Genomic DNA, 7,564 nt, shown 5'->3' with positions numbered 1-7,564 from the left:
TGAGATAGTTATGTTTTACCTAAGGAGGTCGTATAACCCTAAATTCCTTTAGATCTGTAGGAGTGGATGAAGTAGGTCAAACGCCCTCCTCTCTACCAGTGATCCATAAAGTAGAGCTACGACGACGCTTCTCCAATCGCTACTCAAAACTCCATGCATACTATTTGAGGAGGAGAAGGGGAGAGGAGAATAGGAGGTGGCAACCAAGAAAACCTCTAGCCTATGGGTCTTTGATTCCCTCCTATTTATAAAAGTCCCTTGTTTATTTAATCCTAATGAATCTTGTCCTTTTGGGTATTGGATCTTTATCCAACTACCCAGGCTTCTTAGATTAGTGGATCTCTATCCAATAATCTCTCATTGGCTCTTATTGGATCTTATCCATATGATTCAATAATTTAGGGGCTTATTAATATCTAATAAGATAGGGGCTCCAGCGGATATCTCATATTTGAACCTCTACTCGTCCAATGCCTATCATATGTGTATGACTCTCTAGGCCTAATATCGAGCTGGTCGTGAGTCATACTTGTCAAAACTCCTTCTGGCTCAATGAATAATTATCTCCATAATAATTCACTCGATTCATCGACTGGACGTACTAGGCCACTATATTGTAATCCCCAAACGATATAGGGGAATCCAATTTTTTGGACCTATCTATCCTTGTTAACCGTGTATTTATAATCCCTCATCCATCTAATACTCCAAAAATCATATACCAAGCATGGTACTATTAGGCCCATATAGTTTCTACTCGAGTCTCGCTCTAATTAGATTCTCCCGGAGAACTCTTTCTCTCTCAATCCGAATGACCCTAGCTAGGGATTTGTTTAGGCAAGAATACATAGAATATTTCTCTCATGACATTGAGAGCGAATGATCCTCTATCGACACTCAATAGCCCTTGTAAGGTTGGCTATCACTCCCGATGACCGATTATGCTAGATCTGGAACTTCCAAGCTTATAAGTCTGGTATCAAAGAGTGGAGTACTCATATAGGACATCCTTGCTATCTCAAGTCTAAGAACTAGATACAACACTAGGACTACGAAATTGTTGTTTGACAATAAGACATCATCAACCATCCAGCATTCTGTTAGGAACGAGTCGGCACTAAGAGGGGGGGGGGTGAATTAGTGCAGTGGTAAATTATGTCGGTTTTATAAAACTCTTTCGTACGTTAAAAATCAAACTCGAAAAGATAGCTTGAAATCTCATTCGTATATGAAGTGAATGCAATAGGCAAGTAAAGATTCAGTTTGTAGTAATGTAAATTACTCAAATATAGAAATGCAAATCAGAGAAGAACACACCAATTTTATAGCGGTTTGGTTGTCGTGACCTACATCCACTTATCTGATTCCTCTTATGTCGAGGCCATCGGCATCCACTATCGATCTTCCTTTAATAGGCGAAGATCAACCTCCTTCTTACACCCCTCTTCTCCTTTTACCGGGTTTAGGAGACAACCCTTACAAGCACTCACTCCTCAAACTATTCTAACACTTTAGACTATAAGAGGAGGATTCTCAAGAGATTACAATAGCGTTTTTCTCTCTTTAAATTCTCTATGCTTGTGTGTTTTAACCAGGGATGAGAGGGGTATTTATAGGCTTCAAGTTGATTCAAACTTGAAGCCTAAAAACATATCATCCCGGGTTTCCTAGGTCTGGGCGGTACCACCGCTAGTGTTAGTCTGACACTGACACTGTACTAGGCGGTACCACTACCTGACACTGGGCCACTAGGCGGTACCACTACCTGACATAGTCTCGAAGACTATGCCACGACGGTGAAATCTCTTGGGTCATTGTTTGGGCCTCTCATTGGGCCCAACACAGTCCTTACATGGGCTAACTGGCCCCTAATTGAGTTGGCCCAAATTCAATCCCAATTATATGCTAACTATGAAATCTAAGGCATACTTAAGCTAAACAAGTCCCTAGGTCTTGGTTTCTTCTAGCGAGCTTCCGGCGAACTTCCGATGATCTCTCGATAATGTTCCAACGGACTCTCGGCAAGCTTCTGGACTTTACAGTGATCTTCTTGGCAAGTTCCGACGAGCTTCTCTAGCAAGCTCCGGGACTTCTCGGTAGAACTTCTGACGAACGTCCAGACTTCTAACGAACTCTTGAACTCCCAACGAAATCGCGTCCTTTACTTCGGGACTTCATGCCTTACTATCGTAGTTAATCATACACATGTAAAAACACACTTCAATCTAGATAATTAATACTAAGCATTAATCATGTTGTTCGGCATGCCATTGGTCCCTCGACGCTTTGTCCGATTCTTCGGCGCATCGTCCTCTCTTGCGGCCTATTGCCCAATCGGCAAGTTGACTCTACAACTCCAATATCCTTGGCACAATATCTGCTCTTCTTGGCCCGATGCCCGAATTCATGGCCCGAATCCTTCTATCGATACGTCGACCGATCCTCTAGCCCGACGTCCAATCTTGTGACATGTTCCACTGACCCAACATGATTCTTCCTGCTTTAATTATCTCATCTTGATCAAAGCATCTTGCGCCACTCAAAACGTAGATCAAATCATAAATACTATCAATTGGTTTCATCATCAAAATATAAGATTCAACAATCTCCCCCTTTTTGATGATGACAATCAATTGATGATAGAGTTAACCTTAACTCCCCCTATCAATATGTCATATTGATAGAACCTTAAATTAAAGCTGAATTCAAGTCATTACAAATTTCATCATGAATATTTGCAACACGTCATCATACATAACATGATCATACTTCTCCCCTTTTGTCATCAATGAAAAGGAGAAGTGTACCTTTCATGTATTTGGACATACAAGTTTAAATCATTTAATAAACATAATCTCCAGTTTTATCATCATGCAAGCTAGCAATAATTTTATAACATTTTAAAACATGCAATCTAGCAATTTTGAGATGTTCAAGAAAACAACTCTTGCTTATTGAAATATGCAAGTTTGAAAATTTTGCTAGATATGCAAGTTAGCATGTTTTGCTTCTTGAGATAAGCAAGATAGCACTTCTTTCTCCATGCAATTTGTAAGCTAACAAATTTTTGCTTCCTTTGCAATGTTTGAGCTAGCAATTTTACTTCCTTTGCAAAGTGCAAGTTTCTAAATTTTGCAAGATGAGCTAGCGATATTTCTCCCCCTTTGTCAATGTCAAAAAGAAGGGAAGAATACAGTTTTGTAGTTCTTTTTCCTTTTACAACGATTTTCAAATCATGACAAAGATAAAGTATTCATTCTTATTTGTGCATCATTATATTTTTAAATTAAAACATGCATAATTTCAAAACCTTATATTTCATTTTTCATGCACGATACCGAAAAATAAATCAATCATCATTATGAGCATATCATATATGATGCAAAAATATTAAATTTTTTAAGCATTTATCAATATTTTGATCATGATACCAAACATTCATCATTTAAAGCATTCATGATACATATCATATCATCATAATAAAAAGCATAAGTATTGCATGCATCATACCAAATCATCATATAAATTTTTAAAATATATAAAATCATCATTATATGCATGATTCCAAATCATCATTCATATTATTCCAATTATTATTTCAATTATCACTATAACTCATCATGCACAAAATATAAAATCATCTAACATGATACAAACATTTATTTTCAAATTATTCATCATTATTTTCTCCCCCTTTGTCATAAGCAAAGAGAGGAGAATAAAAACATAATGGTGCAATTCATTTCCCTTTTCATCAATTTTGGTGATGAGAAATTTTGGTGATGAGATATACTTCATGAATACAAAGAGTTGTACATAAAAATCATATCATGAGAGATAAAATATCAAAGATCGTGAAGATAAATCATGAGTATCAAGAGACATATTATGATTCTTTTTAGATAACTCAAGTAGTAAAACGAAAGAATCATAGTAGACAATCTTGATTAATAAAAAGAATTTTCAAATTAAAGTTTCAAGAATTCAAGAGAAACCATGATTCATTTTAGCAAATCTCCTCTTAAATAAATAACAAAAAATAATTCTTAGAAGATCATGATATAGATAGAATTCATTCAATCTTGTAGGAGAATAAGATCTCAATTCATGCATATGAAATCTCAAGTTTTAAATCTTGAAAAATCAAGATAAATCTCATTCAAATTCAAATCATCAAATCAAAATCATTTTCTAGTGTTTCAATTTATAAGATTGATTTCATAGAAGTATGTCTTTTTTATTTATGCCAAATAAAAATATGCATCATACATTAACACCGAAAAAGAACTTTCAAAATCGTAAAAGTCAATAATGAGCCCGAGTTCAACCACTCGGCCCACAAGTCCAGCTCATGCCCGGGTCGCACCAGATCGGTTCCCGACTTGCGACCCGTCAGCACCAAAACCTGAGCCCGAGTTCAGCCACTCAGCCCACAGGTCCAGCTCTTTGCCTAGGTTGCTCTAGATCGGTTCCCGACTTGTGACCCGCCAGCACCAAAACCTGAGTCCGAGATCAATTACTCGACCCACAGGCAGTCTTTAATTGAGTCGCTCTAGCTCGACCCACGACTTGTGACTCACCAAATCTCTTGCCCGAGTCACTCTAGATCGGTTCCCGACTTGCGACCCGTCACCACCAAAATTTGAGCCCGAGCTTAATCGCTCGGCTCACAGGCCCAATCTTCAACCGAGTCGCTCCAATTTTGGTGCCAACGGGTCGTAAGTCAAGAACTGATCTGGAGTGACCCAAGCCACTCGGACTCAAGTTTTGGTGTCGACGGGTCGCAAGTCGGGAATTGAACTGGAGCGACCCGAGCAGGAGCTGGACCTGTGGGCCATGTGGCTGAACTCGGGCTCAGGTTTTGGTGTTGATGGGTCACAAGTCGGGAACCGATCTGGAGCGACCTAGGCAGGAGCTGGACCTGTGGGCCGAGTGGCTGAACTTGGGCTCAAGTTTTGGTGCCGACGGGTCGCAAATTGGGAACCGATCTAGAGCAACCCGGGCAGGAGCTGGAACCGAAGGCTAGGTGGCGTCATTGGGTGGTGCACCGTGTTTTGCTCAAATGCCATTGTGCCACGTGGCGAGCCAAGTAGAGCGACGCGGGACCTAGCGGGAAACTTTTTGTTTCGAATGGCCTCCGACGAGAGATTTCGGGTGACGAGACGCCTTTGGCAGGAGCTCCGAGGCCGACGAATCTGGCGGATCCGAGGGGTTATAATGGGTTTTAAATGCTACGACTATCTCTCTCCTCGAGAAGCCCAATCGTCGCCTCGTAGCGGAGTAGCCTGCCCTTTATAAATCCCTTCCAAAACGATTGCCATCACCTTTGCTTCAATCCTTCGTCTCGCGCCCCAGCTTCTTTCTTGCAACCTTGAGGTCGATGCATAATTTCGAGAAATAAATTTATTAGGCATGATATCATCAAATGTGATTTCATAGGGTATTTTTAATCAAAATCATTTTATTTATTATAAACATGTAATTTTCATGAATATTTTTAAAATTACTAGAATGATAAGCATGATTCCTAATTTTTTAATTTTCATTATTAAACATGCAATTTTCAAGAAAATTAATTCTAAACTAAATTTAAAATAACTCATGAAAAGCATTATATAATTTCAAAATAAATTAAGAGCATTTTGATTACCTCATCGTCGAAAGTTGTTAAAGCGTAGTTTGCCATCTCGCCTTTATTGATTTTCTCCTCATCTTCATAGGAGCTCAATTCGTCCCAAAGAGCTTCCTTCTTCTTGCGTTCATAACAAGTAGTTGCATTCTTTTTGTTCTTTAATTTTTGTTTAATAAATCTTTTAAATTTTGTAGTGAGGAGTTCATATTCACCATCACTTGAGCTTATACTCGAGTGGTCTTCTTTTGTTCGATGTCCGAAATCCTTCCTGTTCTTTGGAAGGTGGTTCTCAAGTTCTTCACGTGCATTGCACGTCATTTCATAGGTCATCAAAGACCCAATTAGTTCTTCGAGTGGAAAATAGTTTAAATTCATTGATTCTTGAATTGCCGTTACTTTTGAATCCCAAGTTTTAGAAAGTGAGCATAAAACTTTGTTTACAAGTTCAAAATCTGAAAAGCTTTTACCAAGTACTTTTAAACCATTGACGACATCCGTAAAACGGGTGTATATATCAACAACGGTTTCACTTGGTTTCATATGAAATAACTCAAAATCATGCATTAAAAGATTAATCTTTGAAACTTTTAATCTATTAGCGCCTTCGTGTGTGGTTTCAAGAATGTGCCAAATATCGAAAGCCGTTTCGTACAAAGAAACCCGATTGAATTCATTTTTATCTAAGGCGCAAAATAAGGCATTCATAGCCTTTGCATTTAAAGAAAACGCCTTCTTCTCCAAATCAGTCCAATCGTTCATTGGAAGAGAAGACCTTTGAAAACCAAATTTGACTATGTGCCATAAATCGAGATTCAATGAAAGCAAGAAAACTCTCATTCGATTTTTCCAATAAGTGTAGTCCGTCCTGTTGAAAAAGGGAGGACAAATGAGAGAATGGCCCTCTTGAAAGTCGAAAAGAGCCATTTCTCTTTGGGTATTAAACCAAATGAGAAAACGAGACTCTGATACCAACTGTTCGGAACTAGTCGGCACTAAGAGGGGGGGGGGGGGGGGGTGAATTAGTGCAGTAGTAAATTATGTCGGTTTCATAAAACTCTTTCGTACGTTAAAAATCGAACTCGGAAAGATAGCTTGAAATCTCATTCATGTATGAAGTGAATGAAGCAGGCAAGTAAAGATTTAGTTTGCAGTAATGTAAATTGCTCAAATATAGAAATGCAAACTAGAGAAGAACACGCCAATTTTATAGTGGTTCAGTTGTCGTGACCTACATCCACTCCTCTGATTCCTCTTCTGTCGAGGCCACCGGCATCCACTATCGATCTTCCTTTAATAGGTGAAGATCAACCTCCTTCTTACACCTCTCTTCTCCTTTTACCGGGTTTAGGAGACAACCCTTACAAGCACTCACTCCTCTCTCAAACTATTCTAACACTTTAGATAGGAAGAGGAGGATTCTCAAGAGATTACAATAGTGTTTTTCCCTCTTTAAATTCTCTGTGCTTGTGTGTTTTAACTAGGGATGAGAGAGGTATTTATAGGCTTCAAGTTAATTCAAACTTGGAGCCTAAAAATATCTCATCCCGGGTTTCCTGGGTCTGGGCGGTACCATCGCCTGTACTGGGCGGTACCACCGCCAGTGTCAGTTTGACACTAACAATGCACTGGGCGGTACCACTGCCTAGTCTAGCGGTACCACCACCTGGCACTGGGCCACTGGGCGGTACCACCACCAAGACTAGCGGTACCATCACCTGGCACCCTACTAGGGGCGGTACCATCGCCTAGACTGGCTGTACCCCCACTTGACACAGTCTCGAAGATTGTGCCACGACGATGCAATCTCTTGGGTCACTGTTTGGGCCTCTCATTGGGCCCAACACATTCCTTACATGAGCCCAACTGGCCCATAATTAGGTTGGCCCAAATCTAATCCTAATTACATGCTAACTATGAAATCTAAGGCATACT

The sequence above is a fragment of the Musa acuminata genome, chromosome BXJ2-5, assembly GCF_036884655.1.
Source record: "Musa acuminata AAA Group cultivar baxijiao chromosome BXJ2-5, Cavendish_Baxijiao_AAA, whole genome shotgun sequence".
NCBI classification, from domain to species: Eukaryota; Viridiplantae; Streptophyta; class Magnoliopsida; order Zingiberales; family Musaceae; genus Musa; species Musa acuminata.
Note: the sequence above shows the minus strand (reverse complement) of the source record.